This window comes from Varroa destructor, unplaced genomic scaffold, assembly GCF_002443255.2.
Source record: "Varroa destructor unplaced genomic scaffold, Vdes_3.0 BEIS01000004.1, whole genome shotgun sequence".
Lineage (NCBI taxonomy): Eukaryota > Metazoa > Arthropoda > Arachnida > Mesostigmata > Varroidae > Varroa > Varroa destructor.
Window position 1 is genome coordinate 47,988,701 of NW_019211457.1, and position 20,771 is coordinate 48,009,471.

Genomic DNA, 20,771 nt, shown 5'->3' on the forward strand with positions numbered 1-20,771 from the left:
TATAAAGGAGACGGTAACGAGCACCAGGCTTCAACGGCCGATAGGCTCTCAGCTTCAGTCTTCTCTCTCGTTCTCATTGTCGCGTTTTGCTCGCTGTGAACAATCTTTTATTGGCTCTCCATTCTGAAGTATTGCTTGTGTTACATTACTGGTATAGGTGGTCCCCCAACTCAAAGCCCCGCCCCATCACCTTGTAGCGCCGTCTGGTGGCCGCCGGGAGCACCTCGTCGGCGCCTGCAGCTGCTGTTGCTGCTGCTGCTGCTGCTGCTTCTGTAGCACCAGCAGCAGCAAGGAAGACGACAGCAACAATAGCAACAACGACAACAGTGGCGGTGGTGGTACTATGAAGCGTTCCATCGCTAGCTATATCTCTTCAGCTTCAGTTGTCTTCGGTAGGTTGAGGAGCGCGCTCGATGCAAACGTCTCACAAAGCTGCAGATACCGCAATTGCATGAGCCATTGGAGTCAACTGATAGTAACAGTTCAGCCATTGAAGAATTGCTAAATAATTACTTAAACTTAGTCAGTTTTCTTTATAACTGTATCTTTAATATCCGGACAATACATACTAAGACTTACAACCTCACATTTATTAATTTTCATAGAAACAGAAGAGTGATAATAAAGGGACAAACATTAAGTGTGACTTAAGGAAATTTGTGACAACAGAAGGTATCAGTTTCGCTTCAATAACAACCAACAACGAAGGTGCTATTTCGTCGTTCTTTAATCTCATAGGGCCTTCAGAGTTCTTAAACTCAAAACTCAGTGCCCGAAATTGGCTTATCACTCCCTTGGATACATGTGCGCAGTGCGGTTAATGTGTTGGACAAAGGCTTTTTTGTTTCAATCTTCGTTGCTACATATGGTTTCATCAGTATCATCAGTTAACCTGTCTTCACTCTTGGAATCTAATAAAGGTGTGTGCGTCGGCATAGAGAGAATTTAACTGCTGAAAAATATTTCGATAGAGAGTGGGTGAAACAATATGTAGATTAGATTCTATCGAACAAACTTAGCCCTGTGATAGCATTATCGCCAAAAATTGAACCAGCAAAGCTCACGCTCTCGACAACAGCATCCCGATTTTTCTCTTCAAATATATCCCTGTTGAAGGACACCGATGAGACTTCAATCTGCATGCAACTTGTGATATGGGCTGTTGATGCTCAGGAACGATGCCGGCCGTCACCGTTTGTGGCCGTTTGTCAAGCGCGCACTTCGTAAGTGTTGGCATAGGGGTCGTGAAGGCATTTCACGAAACGGGTGTGCAAGCGTCATATCTCCAGCAAACAAATGTTTCCTTGACTGTACTAGGTAAGGAAAGCTAATTTGGTCAGTAGAAATTGATTGGTGGCAGCTAAGCATGAAAAACCGGCAGCGCGCTAATTTCGACATATTTTCTCTTCATGTATAATCAAAAACGCTTAATTGGAGCAAATCTACTGAGCGTCTTATCAAATAGTTTGTTCAACTAATATTTTTTAATAATATGTGTAAGAGTCGTGAAAGAAAATAAAAATAATATAACCAGGTATTTCAAGCATTAATTAAAAAAAGGCAGTATTTAAGTGAAAGGCAGCTCGCCCCAACTACGTATTTATGCATTACCCTTCGTCTGTTTTCATCAGTTCAATACATTGAATTCGGAGTTACGAGTTCGGTACATTAAACTGTCGATTTTTCAATATTAACTGAATTTTGAAAAGCCTAAACAGACATTCATCTGGCGCGAACAACATATCGCATAAAACAGCCTGCAATTAAAATAACTGATATATTACCGATTCGTAGTGATGACCATAAACGGAAACACCTGATCGAAAAATATTTATTCAAAGTTTAAAACTCATATTGTAGGAATAGATGAATAAGTGCTATAGAATTGTATGCAGAGATATTTACAGTTAATTAGCACATTATTTTACTACGTTGCCAAACGCACCGTCAAATTTACCCATTCAACCCTTTACAAAATATTTTCCGAGAGGTCCATATCTTGTAGGTTTCAGTATATGCAATAGTTTATCCTTTTATACTTCCAGTACTTCCAACCTAACGTATGCAAAAATTCGAAAGGTGCCAACCCCTGCTTTTTAAACAAAACAAAATTTTTATTCTCGCTTATTCTAATGTGCATTCGAGAATGATTAATAAATGTATGAACCATGTATTTTGTCAAATAAGATTAATATGAAGGTACGATAAGGCACACTATATGAGCTTTCATATTATAGGTGTTAGTAAATCTAATATCTAATAAGTATCTTAATGTCGCATGCCATCCAGGCGGAACTCTCAACAAAAATACCAAATGAATAACGAATAAAACCCTGAAATATTTATAAGTGGGTCGCCTTCAGGACAGATCCCGGTATAGTTACAAACTACAGCATGTCTATTGTTGTTTTTCTATAAAAACGAGCTAAATACCAGAAAACGAAACAGATAAGAGGATTCATTTATCATTACGTCTTTTTCAAAGATCATCTTGATTTCTCTAATGACCTAATGTTTTGCATGCTGTTTTTCTACAGACTATAAAGTGCTTATCAATTTATCGAACTTATAAACTGCTAGATCATAAATGATTCGACTAGAGCGAGCTACCACTCTTGGAAATGGCTCTTCAGAAATTATTTAGACCTACAAGTATTAATTTCCGTTAGAACCATGGGAATTAAAAAATAAAATAGCTGCCATTGTTGGATGCGAAAGCTCATTGAATCGTAATATAAAACAAAGCGCTCCATGTGTAAAATTAAGAGAAGTTACTGAGTTTCTTGTAACTCTCTGTATATTCTTTCATGTATACAAACAAAGTATCATTGCCTATGTTTGGCATGTTCCCCTGATAACAGGTATAATGTTACTCCCTATTAAATACCAATCTTGTCCAAAGTCAAGCTTAAGTTTGGCCATGTCTTTTATATATATAAATATGACCCGCAAAGCGTTACCAGTGGCAACCTTCATGCGTAAGAAAAATTAGAGACCAATAGGCAGAGTAGCGACACCGCGTAAGAAGAATCATGAAGTTCTTTTACACGTTGTTTATTTCAAATATGCGCTTGATTTATTTAAAATTAAGTGGCACACAAAAAACGCTCTTGTCAGGGTCTGCAACTACAGTAGTCGTCGTTTCGTTCTCAGCTGGTCATCTCTCTATATACTGCCACTAAAGAAGTACATTGTATATTATAAATGTTACTTACCTACGATTTTAATACAAGTGAGCCATGGTAACAATCTGGAATGTTTTTAATGACTCTGTGGATTATTTATATTATCCACACAGCAAGCAGACATCTATATATACTGTTATAAAGACAAAAGTAAATTATGTGATAAAATGAGTAAGTATTCGCAAACGCGGGAATCACATCTCATATGCTAGAGATTATATAAGTGACAGGAAGTTTAGAATCGTAAAGCATCTGTTATAGACATGTGATAAATTTTCATCCACCTACATGTGTACATTAAATTGGTATGGCTAAAGTTAGTGCTTCGTTCTTCTGCGAGGATTTAATGATTCTTTGGCAGTTGAAATTTTGTCTCATAAAGTGCTGTGTTTTTATGCCGTCTATAGTTAAATTTCGACGAGCTAAAAGTCATGCTGCTGGATAAAAGTAAAATAGTCATTCAGGCGCACTGCTGCCAAAAACTATAAAGTAAATCGTGTTACGCGATTTGTGTATTACCGAACCCTTCTATTGCGAATCGTTTCCCTGTCTGATGCTAAAGTCTGTAGGTTTGTCTAACCGAAACACACTTCAGCATCGAAGTAGGAAATCGAACCGAAAAGTTATAGCACCAAGTGAAACCAGAGTCGATATGTGTCCTGCCTTTTGACGTTCTGTTATTTTTAGCTGTTATTTCGGTGCTGCCGCGAAACGCATCAGATCTCGGCTTTAGCTGGGTCGGTCGCTACCGGCTGATAACTTATCGCTAGGCGAGCTTTTTCTTGATACAGTAAGACGTCGAGATACGTCCGAAGACCGATAAAAACGAAGTCACTCGCCTATTCGTTTGATCAGAGATCGGATATGGGTTCATAGGTTCTGCGCTCTTTTCTTAGCACACGATGACATCAACGACGACAACGACAATGCATTAGGAGTCTAGCTAACGAGCCTACGATTGGCAAGGAAATGACGCACCACTGAAATATAGGAAAAAAAAAGGTTTAGTGTGAAGCAAATACCTATGCATATATGTATATTCACCTGTCTTTACCGACAGTAGGCTATGACTGGCAATTTTCAATAAGACATTAATCCAGTCGGACTCATTATGAGCTCTAATTAGTGGCTACTTTATATTATTGTAAAAGAAATACATATTTCATAGACAGAGGTGTGTGTAGCCTTGATGATATAATTTTGGGCCAGATACCAGTGCTTATCAATAGACCTCAGAGTTGTGACATTGCGTGTCTCCATGGCCGAATTCTCATTTTGGCAATGCAAGCGTTTAACAAACGCATTAAGTCACCCGGAACAAGGATCATCGAAATATGTGGAATGATATAGTTTTTTTGTGTACGCTTTGGAAAGAATACATAACCCAGCTAAAATGTGTGAAAGTTCAAGTGTACTCTCGTAGTATATAACTATAATACAAAAGACTAAATTAAAACAAAAAAGCAAGTGAGCTGTTTCATAAGTAGACCCCAGTTTCCCGATAAAGTGCGGCGCAAACCATAGCACCACGATATGAATGTTTTTAAAACGGGATTCAATACGTTTTATCCAATTCATAGTATTCTCAATATACACGCATATTCAATATTTAGTACTAGGCCAGTAGGCTATATTTGTACAGCACTGACGTGACCGGCGCACGTTTTGATCAAATTATTTTTGATCAGCTTGATTTGCTTTTGCGTAGATTTTCGGATTTATAGTGGCTGATTTATATCGTGGATTTGTAGGAGGGATGCTTTTAGTGATGTTTGCTGCAATTTCACACTCTAAGCGTTGTGTGGTCAACTAAACACTTAGTATTTTGAAATGCTGCTTTCGAAAAATGTGAATAGCGGCAAAGACTAATCATAACATGTTGGAAGACAAACGTTTTGTTACATTTCGAAAATGTGACGTTCCTGTCCACCTGTTTAAAGTCGCTGTTGTCTATTAAGTTGCGCCTAAAGAAGTTGCGAGCTTTTCTGTTACAGAGTATTCGTGTCGTTGATGTAATACTTTCGTTCGCTTGTATCCAAAAAGTTGGAAATCCAACGTGGTTTGTCGTCCGTGGTATTTTTGCCCTGTGCTCACGGGTGAGCACAGGGCAAAAATAGGCCATCTGGAATCATCGAATCTTTGATAAATAATAAATATGCTGCGCATACAACTGGCAGAAGTTCTAAGATCAATTCAATCTAGGGACTATGGTTCCGAGGAATTATTTCTGCTGAGTTCCTTCAAATATATTATTATAAGGCTTATTGCTCAAGAAAGAGCAACCGCTTTCGAAAACTTATTTCTTGGTCATACGGTTTAGTTTTTTGTTAGAGATAGCACCAATCGTACTTGTAAATAAACAGGAACCATTCGAAAGTGGATCCTTCGATCTTTTAAAGTATTTCCATTTAGAAGGCAACACATTCAGCACTATCTCTAAGTACTGAAACATTTCAATCATTTTGTTTCTAATCATTATCACAACCAAATCTAAGCCAATGATGTCAACATCTCTATCTCTTGGACTACTCCAGTTGACAAGTAAAAGGAATAGTTGTAGGAAAAACAAAAATAAACTTCAACGCAGTTATTGTCATTAATAAATACACCTTAAACAAAAATAATCGATATGTTAAATTCTTTTGGTCCATCACATAGTGTTTCATTCCTATCCAAATTTTAACGCGACGTTGCTTCAATCGAATGAAAAATCTAATAATATTCAAAAATGGTTATGGTTAGAGTATATAATTACTACTTCTGATTACTTCATTTACTTTTAGAGGTTGTTGTTGATGTATACTAAATGTATTATAGTAGAAACATTAGAACAAAATGGAGCCAACATTTTGCCTCTTCACGTCGTTTTTCAGATTTAGTAGTCATGCTCGTCCGAAATTTCTCGAGTCCAACAAACTTAATATTTTATACGAATGTATTTACTTGCCACAACATTCAGCATTATAATTATGTGGTTTAGAAATTAAGTGGCGCATGGTAGTGCCTTGGAAATGTAAATACGTATAGTTCTCGCAAAAAGATCGTAGTCTTCAAAAGGTCTTTGGTGAAAGCATACTAAATATCCAGGGAACTTTTTATAAAACATTAGGCAAAGCGTCATTAAATATTGCTTTTAGCTAACAGAGAAGGCGACTAACTCCTCCGTTTGATGCTTCAAATCCCACCCTTACTCCCAATGTTAATCTTTCGTATCTCAGCAAGTCTGTTATATTTGAATAAAACATGCAATGTTTCTTTAAAAAGAGCGTGAACCAAAACGGTGAAAAGTTAGCTTAATTTTTGACCTCAGCTTTCTAATGATTCTGGAGAAACCATAATTACTATTAAAGTGAAGATAAAATATTATTAAATTATACGCTAAAATAAAAGTTTTTTTTTAATTTAGCAATTTAGTTTTGCGGAATCCCTCCTATACCGGTACGTACATCGATGAGGTGGCGTATATATGTCCTAATTAGTACTTAACGAAGACCAAAATAAGTAATAAAATCTCAAACTAGCCGTTGGATTGTATTTCTCCTTTTAAAATAAGAACCATTTTTGTAAAGAACTCTACGCAGCTTCTGGACTAAAACGCATCCTTTAATAGCAGCCCGATCCTCTATCGGAATACCCCCCTGAAACGTCTGTTCTGTCTTTTTTCGCCTGTATTTTAGGATCCGCATAGCAAATTTAACAGTGGAATTTTTGGTCTAAAATGCCCATCTCGATGGCATCTTCTGACTTATTCGGAGGACACCTTCACATCGCAGCAATATGTCTCGGACAGCAGCAAAACGCCAACAAGGAGAGACAATCTGCCAACTACCTGTCATAGCGAGCAAGGGATCATCTTTCCAAAAACGCTCCACTCGGACCCACTGCACAGACAGAACCCACCGTTCGCTGAAGCGACAGGTAGAAGTCACATGGATATATTAATGTGCTTCAACGAGATCCCTATGAGTATATATGTCGGATGACCGCTCGAACTGGTGTAGGGATTGCTACACTGATTAGCATGGAGTGGACAGCGCCAGCACCCATAAGCTGTATTCGTTATCAGAGGCTGCTATGGATAACCGCCTGACTGAAGACCTAAATAACACTGGATGCCATCCGTGCTTGCGAAAGCATCAACAGGAAAGCTGATGGGCCCCGAAGTAGCTAGCAACAGAAAAGTTTTATTGTCTGATTAATATTCGAATTATATTGTAGATCTTCCTTTTTTGGGGCTCATGCCGATGCTGTTATTTCCGATTTTGACTTGGGTGATCGGGGTTTTTGGTCGCGTCTTTAAATAGGTGTCTGCTGTCTGCTTACAACAACGACAAATATAGAATTGGGCCCCACGTTAGGAGTGGCCGCCAACGCAATGTTGTTTCAAGTGGAAACAGTTCGTTGACTATTTCGTATCACTGCTGTACTATATTAGGCATACTGAGAAATTATTGGAGATGTAGTATATCATACATAGTCCCACGCAATTTTTATCTATTATTGTTTTTTATGCAAAGGTTAAACCTTCTATCAAAAGCAAGGTGTGGTGGAGTTACTGCCGTGGTGAAGCAGAAATTTCTATCCGATGATCAAAAAAATAGGTATAAGCGGCCGCACTTGCACAGGACACTGATACACGGCCGATGACATCGGAACATTTTCGCTGTCACACAAACATTAAGCGCCTTGCAGTCTTGTTACATTGCCAATGTAACATTGATGCTAAATGCCTGTTGCAAAAGAAGACAAATCTATGTTGAGCGATTTTAGGCGTAGCTAGATAACAGTTTTTGCTATACCTACCACTTTTCATAGTAATAGATAGCATTTTATAGGAAAAGACTTTTCATACTTAATATGCAGTAATTGATAAAGTCTTCAAACATAGAGGTAAAGTGTCTCTCTATCAAAAATGTACTACACAAAGAAGCAATGGATATATAGGCCTTTAATTGTATGTTTAACATATCCAACAATCTTGCAAAACTGCATGATTTGAAATTTGAAAAAATTAGCATTGTTGTGGCATATATAGCAGAATAAAGTGTCGCGTGACAGTCGTCACCGGTATCGCGCAATTGTCGGATATACACTGACCGTAAAGCGCTATTGTGCCGTGTTCGCTGCCTAGGTTACCGTATAGGCTCTATCTCCATAATTTGTAAGAAATATGTGTACAGGAAGTACGGGGGCATAACTGGACGCATGATTTTTTGGTGCGCTGGAAACGTTCTGAACCCCTTGAATAACATATTCTTGAAAAGATTCTGTTAGTATAGAGGAGTTATAATTGTCTGTCCATCAGTGTTGTTGTAATGCGTCTCAGTTGTATTAGTTCTACTAACTAATCCACAATACTTAATCTGGAATGACGCTTAACAGGAAAATGCTAACCTTTCGAGCATTAGTCTCGGGTCAAAATTGTGCCGTTATAAGGCAACTAGAGCAAACAATATTGTATACACATAGTTCATGTATATAATTTCTGACCTATGAACAACAAGGAACTTGCAAACTTTTATCATCAAAAAAAATTAATAACACCTTAAACGCTATTTTGCTTTCCAACGCATTCTAGATAGATCTGTACGTTAAAAGACATTTTGTATAAAACGAGGCAATATATGGTAGTATAGTTACACTAAATCTAAAAGTAATAATATAATATGATTTTAAACTTTTAACGCGATTGATTAGAGAAATTATAAACTACTTTGTTTCAAAATTTCACGTTAACTTTGTAAGTAAAGTTTGTACTGCACGCTTGTGGTGTGTTAGTACTGACTCTTTTGAATAAAATCCATTTGTGTTACTTTGTTTATCACTCTGTTGGTGGGTTCTTAATTTGTTTAGTAGCTATTAAATAGCATGTTAATTTTGAGGAACACTTCATTCTCGATTGTTACTACAAGGTTTTTTTTTTAATAAAATCTGTTTTTTAACATATACAAAGCTACATGTGTAATTTAAGAAGGTCTTCTCAAAGTTTTGTAACTATATAATACAATCTATTTGTCTATCATAATCATGACACCTATTAATAATGTTTTATTCTTCTTGTTTTGTTTCATTTTGTTCTTGCAGGTAAATTGTGTATTTGATCTCCGCCTCACTGATTTGAAACTATGCGCTTAGTTGAAGCGGGTCTAAACCGATTCATAACATTATTGTTAGTGATTACGAGCGTCGATAATTGTCGACCCTACGGGCTGGGTTGAAGTCCCTATTGTATCTTCCGTATGTTCGTCGAATCGTGCAGAGATTTAACCAAAAAGCATCGGAACGTCAAGTTACTTATCTTATTTAAAGGAGTGGAGATAAGTGGTACGTTCTTGTTGCCACGCCTCTATGAAGATGTAATACTTATTTGTCTGCCTATCAAACTTATCGGCTACATAAAATAGTGATCTAACTCTATCTAAACAGCTTTGAAATCAACCTCAGACATTTTTCGCTTCACGTCGAAGGCCAGCTGTCTAAATGCCAATGCTTTAGCATCAAAATGTATTACTTAGTTAAATATAGGTTTTATGCTTCAAATGTCTAAATAAGCTTGCCTGATTTGTTTGCATTCGTCGTACTATAAATATTTTTACTGTGTCACAAAGGCGTTTAGAGTCACGCTTCAACGCTGCAATACCATACATAAAATTGAAATATTTATTTGTCCCACGTGGGGCCTCTATTAATCCAGCTCTAGTTAAAAAGGACACGCTGGTTACAAATGAATAGAATCTATCTTCTGATGACAGTAAAACCTATCGGTATTAGTTATAAAGCTTTCTGTAGTGGATTCCATATATATAGCATGGAATATACTCATTGCATATTATTTTAATTTAATGTATGAAAAGAAAAACTGTACATGTGGTACAAAATAATAACGGCCTGTGACAAGTCTGGTATCTCCGAATGTTATATATTAGAATACTTAATATATATCATACGCAGCGGCTATCTAGAGCCGTAGTTTTTTTTCTCTATTTTGGTCGAATTCTTCTGAAATATCTGCGCCTTTCTTTGCTGGTTTCAAACGCCATCAAATTTTCGCTGGGATATGTATAGCGGATCAGCAGATGTGTTCTAATGTTGTTGCTACTACTCTCGCTGTAACTGCTGTAGCGGCGAACGAGTCCTAAACCGGTTTTCCCATCTTGCGAGCTTTTCGACCCATGGCCAACGCCTGCTCGCCTCTGCCCCATTGAAACTGGCGAAATGGTCACATAGTGGAACAGGGCTTGATAATGGTGCGTCTGATAGTATAGTGGGTATTTCAACAGAACTCATCTATGTTCTCCCCCAGGTTAGTTCCTATGCCTGTTCCCTGCAAGTTCTTGGATATTCGGTCGACATAATGCAGGAATATGAGGCTAGTTGGCCGCCCACCCTTTAGCGAGGCACCCTTCGCTGTCCCGCTTGTTTTGCTGATCACATCACTCCGCTCAGCGGCACCACCTTTCGCCTAGTTTATCTAGTCATCGCATTACATCTTGAATGCGTGACAACCGGGTGACCCAAATTTCTCAGTCCCTTTTTTGCTTTAAACCCAATCTAGAAACATACCCTTTTGCCACTCAGTCAGGCAAACGAGCATAAAGGTAGTACTTATTTATCTAAGCTCCTTTTCTGTACAAAATAAAGCAGTTTACATTATTTATAAGCACACAGGAAGAAGGTATCTAGATTGAATGGCTAGCGCCACTTGTGAAACCCAATTTAGTTAGAGCTTAAGTCACCCAATAGCTTAGTATCAATATCCCTAATATAACAATATTTTTGTCCTCATTAACAACTGCAAATATTCCTGCAGTACACACTTCTTATTCTAAGTTTTTTGAAAAGACCATTTTCGTTCTCTAACTTGTCCATATTATTCGAGGGTTGAAACAAATACATGTTTTTAAATATTATTTTAAATATAGAGCTATATAGATTTTATTTAAAATGTAACTAGAAAAACCAACTGATAAATTTACACACATAGCAAATTAATACTGGTGATTTGGTGGGACGCCCCTTGGTCGATGTTTTTTTGAAGATAATTTTTGGTCTTTATTTATATAACCTGTTACAAATTACAGGTACGCGCTTTAATCGACGTCAATGGTTATTTAAAGCTTCCCGAAACTGGCTGGCCATAGTTGCCGTACTTTTATGTACATTTACATTTTTTACAAGCCCTTGTATGATTAGAATTTGTGCACATCAGCCTTTAGTAACCGACGTACTGAGGCAAGCATCGCATCTGCAAGCAAAAATGGTGTGCCGGGCAAAACGTCACATTTAGTGGTGACTCCCACGCTACTAGCACAACAGAGGGTCACCTATAATATAATAATTATACAGAACCCTCTCAATGTTAATGCTATTAACAAAGCTAGACCAAAATAGTAGACAGTAATGTTAGCTCTCCCCAGAACTTAGCTCGTAGGCTTATTATTAGTCAATTCGCTTGCATTTTTATGGGTTTTGTTTTGTAAATTACTGTAGTAAAAGGTGCATAGATCGGGTGAATGTCTTAATGTATGTTTGGTAGCCATAGTTAATAAGTATAAGATAATGATCAGCGATGGAAAGGTATTTTAGAACGGTAGAACCTGAATGCCTAGATGATAAAAAAAGATATATTTTACGTAAAATTGCCTATAGCAAGAATGTAAAAACCAGAGTATTTGGTTTCATTCTTACATTGCCCTTAAGTTTATGCCCTTAAAAGACGAATGTATTATTAGATTGAATTTAATTAACATTTAGCTTTTGATTTCCTTCGTTATGTTTATCCTACTTTTGTTTATTATTATTATCATGCGAATGCTATGCCGCTTTATACAATCAGACAGATATGTTGCTTGGAAGTCAAAGCGATTCGCCACAGGTACAATTTTCTGTTTTTTTTTTCAATCATGTTCTGTATCAGATGATCTATTTTTTCCGATTTTCTCTTCTCTTTTTCCCATTCTGAAGTTGAGCAGGGTGTGTTCTTTTTCGGCTTGATTTATTGTAATTGCCTCGGCTGATTCAGTTGCCTTGCCACGGCTCGAAGGTCCCCGAACTGGCGATGACACAACGTTGCAAATGATCGTTGTCGATAGTTGCCGTCGCATTAGACAAGAACGATTATTTATTCCGAATGGGTTATTGCAATAGTGTTGCGCAGTAAGCTAGCAACCTCTTAAAAAGCGACATTAGAACATCTGAAACAGTTGGTAGAATTAATATTTTTAATGTATTTAATGGTTACCCACTCAAAGGGAATGAAACGGTATAAAAAGTGTGTGTTTTTGATTATTATTATGATTATTCGATGTACTACAGCCGAATACTGTCACAGCATACACGCTGGGCTTCTTATCATTTAGTCCTAGGATGTTTAAAGTAGGTAAAGCACTACGATAAGATAACGAAGCCGACTTAATATTTTGAATACAGCCATTTATGTTATGAGAAGACAAAAAAAATTGAATCTACAACCTAAAAGTTTATGGTTTCTATTTTTGGAATTACACTAATTTCAATGTTATACGGATTTAAGTTAGGTAACTTTTGCTCTATTATCTCTCTCTCTTTGTGTACGCCAAGCAAAATTATTAAAAGCAATCAGATCAAGAAGCTCTTGTTTTTTGTTTTGAAAAGAAAAAAGTTTGTAAAGTATAGTGAATAATATGTACGGTTAAATGAAGAATATGTAGTAACTTATATAGTATATTGCGTTGAAAAGACGGACATATACAATGCCATGTTCCATGTATCAAAACCAATCAAAAATCTGTAATAATACAACGCGTTTTGATTTTCATCTGAGTTGGTGATGATATGCAGCAGCAAGGTGAAGTATAAGTTGTACACTACATCACTCAAAACAGAGATCAGAAACAGTCGTAATTGACTGTCAAAATTCATAAGAGAACTATGAAAGATAATAACATCATATTTTTTGTTATCGATGTTCTATTTAAGCCTACTTTTCGGTCATTATGTTGTTCAATGACAATGACGGTGCTGATACGAGTATTCGGAACAACTGTTTTGTGTAAGTCCAGGTAATAAGACACCGGTAATATGATTCCATAATCCTTTAATTTTGTTAATAGATCAATAATGGCTCCGTGTAATGTGTCTTATGAGTCGAAATCTCTGTTTCATTAACAATATGTACTGTAAAGGTCGAAGTCATTGGCCAGGACACCGTCTAATCTAAGATCTGGACGTATTGAAGCTAGTGAGGTTGAAAGAGCAAAAGTAGTGTTTAATACTGCTTCTGCAAAGGAACAAATCAGTTAACTATTCCCTGATAGTGAACTATTTTTCTGAGGGCCGTAAACCATTCAGACTATCATCCCTGCATACTGCGTATACAGACTCTATACTATGATACTGATTAACGCGCTATACTAGTAGAACAGACATATGAACATACATATATAATACATAATGTGCGTGACACTAACAATTGCCACGTTTACTAATAAAAACTGAGTGCAATACCAAAGTATGAAACTGTTGAGGGTAAATACGAGTTATAAATTTTCACATATATTTCTTTATTTTGCCGAAATGAAATGACGCTAAGTTCCCTCGATGATGAGGCGCCAGCAACGACTTTAGACATTTTAACAGTTCGGTTTTATAGTATTCTAGTTATATTTATCGGACTTCAGCGTACCTAGGTTCAATAAATATTAAGTGTTAAATCGAGTCGAAGTTTGAACTCTAAGTGTAGACAGGTTAATGTTTTAATAGTACCACTACACAACGGCGTGGCTTGGATGACTAATGCGCATCTCTTTTAACGCATGGCAATAGTAATCATAACTAGCGAGCTCGCTGCCACGCTAACTCAAATTTGAGCGTTCGCAACTAGAAAATGAAGGGAAACTAAAGAATCAAGGAAAATAGTGTATTATTATTTAGCTTAATAGCTGATTATACAGTTGACATGCCATTTTATAGATATGTTAGAGAAACTACAAATAAGTCCAGTAAAACTCACTCCGCTTGGGCTCCTAATGGGAGTAAGTCTTTGATGCTATACCTAAATGCAGGTGACTCTAAAAATGTATCTATCGGAAGATAATAATTGAAAGTATTAAATATAAAAAGCAAAAAGATACACAATAATATAAGTATTTGTCGCGGCACATAGGTATTATACTCCACCTCTAGGAAAGATCACCTGAGTGTAGCTATAATTTAAGATTGTTTCACCTGGCTTTGAATTAATCAATACATTAAATAATTCGCATTTAGCGAATGAAATTGAAGAAATTAGCTAAACACCCCTTTAATAGCACCTTCAAATAGCATCGAGAATATCAAGAATTGCCTAAAACGCTCGCGTACATACCAGAGGTTTCTGTCTGTTTTGTCTATACACACACGTGAGTATGCGTCGATAAAATGACAAGTGCTAACAACAGATATATGGGAGTATCATATACTGCATTAAACGCCTGCCATTATTGATATCGCCTTTAATATACAATACATCTTCGGTTATCAGTTCTTTTGTTATTCTATCGTTCGTTGTTTTGTACCAGAGTCATTGAGAACAGTTGAGCATTGTTTGGTGATACCATCTCGGTTATCACGGTTGTCTTGTCTTGCCTTCGTTCGTTTTGTCAAGGCAACATTACCTGCTTTGTAGTTCACAATTATTTTCATGAAGGTCGCATAGCTGTAGACGAGCCAGAAAAATGGTCACTTAGTCCATAGCATCCGATTGGAAATTATTGTTATTGTCGCTTATGTTGAGAGCAGAGGATTGGTGACAATTAGTTCATTGCTATTTCAGTGCCTTAGATTAGCTGAAATTTGCCGCCTACACGTGTTCGTGCAAATAGTGCTTGATTTTTTTGAAATTTTCAGAATATCTATGTCTGAAATAGAGTTCTACTTCAGCGCGTCGTGTTCAGAAGTGTCACTTTACCTGCCACCACGTTGTACTGACAAAGAAATGAGAGAAAACCTAATAAAGCATCTCAAAAAAAATACGAAATCAGACTCCAAGCATGTTAAGTGTTTCAACGACGCCGTATGGCACAGTAAGTCAGAATAGCGGTAACCTGCCATTATCTTAATGTTCAAGAAATAGCTAAACAGCACACACGTCGCGAAGAGAGATGTAGTGTCATAATGATATATAACTCTAGGGGTACACGCTATTTGATTGTATTTAGTTTAATTTGTGAATTAATATATGAATCAGAGTCAGTCGTGATTCTGTTTCGAACGTCTTTGTTTCAATGAAAGAATACAAACTATTATTAAGGGCCTTGAGGGATCTATACTTGTGCTGCAAAGTTTTAAATCAATTGCAAGTTGAAATTCAGGTACACTAGCCTTTAAAATATAAAGTTAAATTCATAATTGTGATGCGAGCATTCTGATGATTGCTTTATTGTTCGTTAATAAGCATTAAATAAAATATTTAAATTTTTTTTAAATATCCTCCGTCTTCGTGACCCTTTCGAGTCTATCAAAAGGATGGCTATTGTATACTAATTAAAAATAACGCTGCTACTTCTGCCGCTGTCGCTTGGGAACTGCCCACAACGCCCACTCTTTATCTTAAAAGTTTTTGCTGATTTCGACAAATGTGTGGTGACCGTCATCGATCAGCTCGTCGACTTCGTTTAGTGAAGCCGATGTTACAGGTGGACGACTGGATAGGTCCAGGACTAAAACATCTCTGAGAATTTTTCGGATTGTCGAATTTGCATCTTCTCCAGCATAAGTGCAATCGGCATAGACAGCGTCTGAAAAACTGGTTAGTCACTCCTGCAAAATTTTAGGTGGGATTTTCGGGTAGAAAAATCTGCTCTCAGAGTTTCATGGTCCCTGGTCGCTCTAACTAGCGAATTTTTTCTGCCCTCATAGCTAGCCCCTTTAATCTAAGGGCAGGGAGAGCAATTTAGAACGAGAAAAGAGAGAGACGGAAAGAGGAAACAGAGCGAAATCGGGGATGCATGTCAAATTGAGAAATGTTTTGTCCGCATCTCATCGTCCTCTCAGGCACTCCCCTTTTTCTCCCTCCTCGCTTTTCTCTGTAGCTCATTCTTAGGGGTTAGGTTAAGGGATACTCGTTATTTCTCCCCTCAGCTGCTCACTAGATGTTGGTAGATGGCTCAAATGCGAGAGTTGATGTAAACAATGCCACCGAGTTTTACTGCCTCAACTTCGTTTTGCGAACGATAGATGTAGATCCTTTGGCTGAATACAGTTGAGATGTGTGAAAACCATGAGACATACGGCTAGCGATACCGCGACTACAACGAACCAACGTATTCTCTCATAGAAACGAGTGTAGGAACGGTCAGGCATGCCTTTGTTATTGTCTTTGCCTATACAGACGCAACGGTCATTTCTTGACCAGCAAAGCAACGTCGCTTAATTGTCCCCGACAATAATCAACACGTTAACAATAGCACCGTGGGAGGACCTTTCAAAATAAGTACCCTTTCTTCTCTCTTGGCCAAAAAGGCGATGCTGTTGTTACCCACGTCAAGATCAGCTTTGAGAAATATTTCTACTTACCGAGTGCATTCTGACAACCGTCTATCTCAATTTGCCGTAGAATATTGCTCATGCTAAACCACCTAAAACTCCCAGTATGCAAAATAGTTCCTATGTTCCAAGTTGCACTAAAAAAAATTTACCTATGCAACATGTTTGTTAAAACTATGTACGCTAAGCGTCAAGAAATCGTTACGATTATACTAATTACATACATACGGAATTTTGGTAAACTATATGTTAGTTCTATTTGAACACTCAACGTTGTGCCTCAAAGAGCAACAATATCTTGGCTCTCACAGGATTTTTGTGCAATAGGAAGCACATCGAAACACACGATGACATAATATGTACTTTGACATCTTGGATCAATGTTGTTTATTATTTTTTCTAAACTTGTGTGAGACCAGCCCGGTATGTGAGAGTAGCGAAAATACTTCCATTTGACGAGTTAAGAATGAAAAGTTTTTCTATGTAAAATTCAAGTTATTGATAGTATATAAATACTTTCACTGAAAAGTTTGGTTTAGCAGGTTCAGTTTACCCGAGCACCATATCCAGTCAGAGTCATCGTTCTAAGTTCCTCAGTCCAAACACCAGCCCCGACCTCAAGTTGTTCAACACAGGAAAGACAAGTCGTTGTAATAACTGGTAAATATTCTCAAAAAATAGCATTAGACATATCATACAGAATTTTATTGTCCCGCTTATTCAAGGAGCGACACGCTCTAACTGGCTTCGTTTTTATCGTTAAAGACAATTTAATGATGTAAGTACCTGTGAAATACTTGCTTACTTATTAGCAAAAATAGGGAATGCTTAGTATTTACTGCTGGGGTACCAAATTGCCTCAAATAAACGTCTGAGTGTTTTAAGTTACGTCCTTACGATATTAAGATGTGACAGCTAATAATAAAGGGCGTAATAGAAAACTGTTTGCAAGATAGCAAATTAAAGGGAATTTGATAAAGATTTATAGCGTCTTGTTGCCGTACTGCTCAACTATTCATGTTACCCAACACCCCGTTTTAAAAATACAGGAAAACATTCTAAAAACAAGTAAAGTCGAGAATCTCCGGAATGTTGTAATTTAATTGATAGTTTGCTTCTTTTTATTAACATCAATCGGAACTTTTATCGTTTTCGTCGTTTTTATTAATGCACTAACGGCATTTGTATGAAACACGCTAAATCGATTAATGCGTACCGCATTTTGTTGTAAGTGACGGAAGCATGTAGAACTGACTCTAGCTTGAAAATTTTATGTAGAAAACACATATGGTTGATTTGCCTATTAAAACATCGATAGCAATTTATACGATGGATCAGTCTTGCCTAAAAAAGCCAGAACTTGGTCGCACTGTTTCCTGGTGAGTTGATCAAAAATGAAATCACTACCGTAGTAACCGCATCCAAGCAATATTATGATGCAAGAATGTGTGTTTATTGGCGTATGTACGCTACTATGTTTAGAATATAGCCTGGCGATAATTGCAACAGTTGTTATATAAGACTCTGTTAGATTTGATCGTTTTGCACTGAAGCGCCCATCAAAGAAGCGGAGCAGCAGTGACATCATCATCACCAACACCATTGGCAATGGTTATATTTCGATGCATTTACGTAAAAGTTTGGAAACGAGTAAATGACTTTGAATTTTCCGCTGCTTACTTAACTACGTACCCTAACCGCTATAATTTTGGAGCTTTGTATTAGTTTCCCTTATGTACGGCATGAAAAGCGCAATTAGCGGGGGGAAGTCAATGCAGTTACGCAGATAATATCAAGAGTAACTCTAATAACGCTACCACGCGACTTAAGGAGAAAATACTTGTCAATTTTTTTAACAAGACATGATATGAAATTGCTCACAAATATTAACTACAACATTTAGCACTTGCAATGATGTGCGGTTCTGTTAATATAATGAAATACGCTTTGGCGCTCTACAATGAATCATGTGCAGCGTTATACGATACTAACCATTGAAACTGTCGTAGGTAAATGTATTTTGCGCACTTGTTTTCTAGGTAGTTATCTTGCGTCTATAAGTTACGAAATATTTCCTCATGATTGTTAAAGCAATGAACTAATAAACATGCATTGCAATAATTCCGTCACAACCCTGGGAAATGCACCGATTGCTCGTATTTTAATTGTTAGCTAAATAATCCTTCAAGTCTATTATGTTCAACTGTATAGCCATTATTTGGTATATATTTGCTCATCTATTTAAATACTCAACTAAAATGGTAACAAAATTTTAATGTAAGTTTATCAGGCTCAACCACACGGTCAGCCTGCATAATGTCTCTTTCAATTCTCTCAACAAGAAATCGGAAAAACAATGTATAAAATAACCTTAGCCGCGTATACTAAATTGATTCAATATGTGCCTTTAATAATACGTCTTTGGGACTGTGAATGTGGGCAGTATGCTGCACTCATATTTTGAAAAGATCTCGAGATTACGAAATGCTTATAATTTACTGATAATCTTTTAAAGCGGATATGTCTCATAGGTGAACATTAAATTTATGTGTGAGAGCGTTATTAGCTGTTTTTCACCTGTCTTTATACACTCAGAAGCTTAAATCGGTTTTCACATCGTTCATGCTTTTTCTTTTATCTTTTTTCAATAAGATGTTTAAACTTTCATAACAATGCCTGTCTAAATATATATTGATAGAAGTTGGTATAGCAAGTTATATAATATTATGCCCCTATATGTTTACTTACGTTTTGTACTCTGTTTGTACATATATTATATGTGGTGTGTTATTATATATATGTGCTAGCTACATTACACCGATCAATAATTCTCTATGTTACTCAACTCGTTCGAGGCTCCAAAGAATATCCCATAGAGGCATAAAAGAAAAGAACAGTTTAGTATTCATAACATAACAGCTGATACCAAGTTCTGTGACAGCTTGCAATTTTAGGTTATCTGTATCGTCAATCGGCATCTTTACTGTTAAATAGTGCCTCAAGGGTTTGTGGGGTTACATCAACGGTTGTAAGGAAGAAGACAGCACCATCGCAAAGAGCTTGTTACTTATAGCAGATTTAATATAAGTAATATAAGTAGAGTGGCATGTTGGTGTTGGTCACCATCCAAGAGATGCGAAGGCTTATTTTTGTTTAACATGAGTATAATTAACTAATTTTCTTCAAAAGTAATATCCGGAACCTCTGGAAATATTTGGAAAATTGTGAAAAATATGCCAAATTTGCTTTTAATTCTTCAAGGCAAATTCGAGTTGCCTAAGAGCTACTATGAATGCTAATATGCAATTCGAATATCCGTAGCCTACCTACTAGGTTGATCATCTACATGCATTATTAGAATGTTTCCACACTATAACAACTACTAATTAGCTTCAGCTGGTATCAATGAAGAACTGCGACAATTGAAGGCTAAAACACAGGCGATGACGAAGCCTATCGAATATATTGATAAATCACCGTGTTACTTCGGTCTATTGAATTCTGTACATCTTTTAGGCTATTACAATCATGAACCTCTTTCTGTTGCTTTTCCCAATATGTTCATCTTTTTCATCCGATTTCGAAGTACAAGAATGTTTGAGTAATAGATGCTTGAGATTCGTCAGATAGTTTTTGGAAGCTAACGATATTGAAACTGGAGTATACTAACAGGCGTCCTACGATCTTGTATCTACGATCCACAGAACTGTATAATTTTCACTCATAAAAATGTTCTGTGACGCGCTACAGGTACATATAGAACATTCAAATAAAGCTTTAAAGGACAAAGATAGTATTGAGCGTAACACTGAATAACCCTTATCTTTCGGCTCAAACAGCTTATCATATCTAGGTTAAATTAATTTATTAAATTAGATATGGTCCGTAAAGTACAAATACTTTCTATACATCTCGACAGGATGGTTTTAAAAAAAAACATTATTGCAAGGTCCTACTAAATACTTCTTGCATGTTATCGAATAAGCGCGCGTAATATATAGAGGACGTGAGATTTTAGCGTCACTCGAATAAGAATTGAAAATTGAAAGCAAAAATTAGGATAAAAACTTTGTTGAAGGTCAA

General features: G+C 36.8%; 1 protein-coding gene and 1 long non-coding RNA gene across 12 annotated transcripts in view; one reads left to right on the plus strand and one right to left on the minus strand.

Moving 5' to 3' along the window:
* The first annotated feature begins 364 nt into the window (after nt 1-364).
* The window catches only part of grh (grainy head), a 65,121-nt gene continuing 44,714 nt past the window's right edge, over nt 365-20,771 (plus strand). For 3 of the 11 annotated variants that reach the window (XR_002673189.2, XM_086987098.1, XM_022804833.2), the window contains exons 1-2: nt 365-1,317; nt 9,270-9,509. The gene's annotated coding sequence lies outside the window, so the exon portion shown is untranslated. Of the gene's footprint in view, nt 1,318-6,862; nt 7,104-9,269; nt 9,510-20,771 lie in introns of all 11 variants that reach the window. The other 8 variants (XM_022804826.2, XM_022804831.2, XM_086987097.1 and 5 more) reach the window with 8 other exon arrangements.
* Nucleotides 3,002-20,771, minus strand: part of LOC147756300 (uncharacterized) — a 39,319-nt gene continuing 21,549 nt past the window's right edge. Inside the window, exon 2 of the long non-coding RNA XR_015326425.1 lies at nt 3,002-4,165. This is a non-coding gene — a long non-coding RNA (uncharacterized LOC147756300). The remainder of the gene's footprint in view (nt 4,166-20,771) is intronic.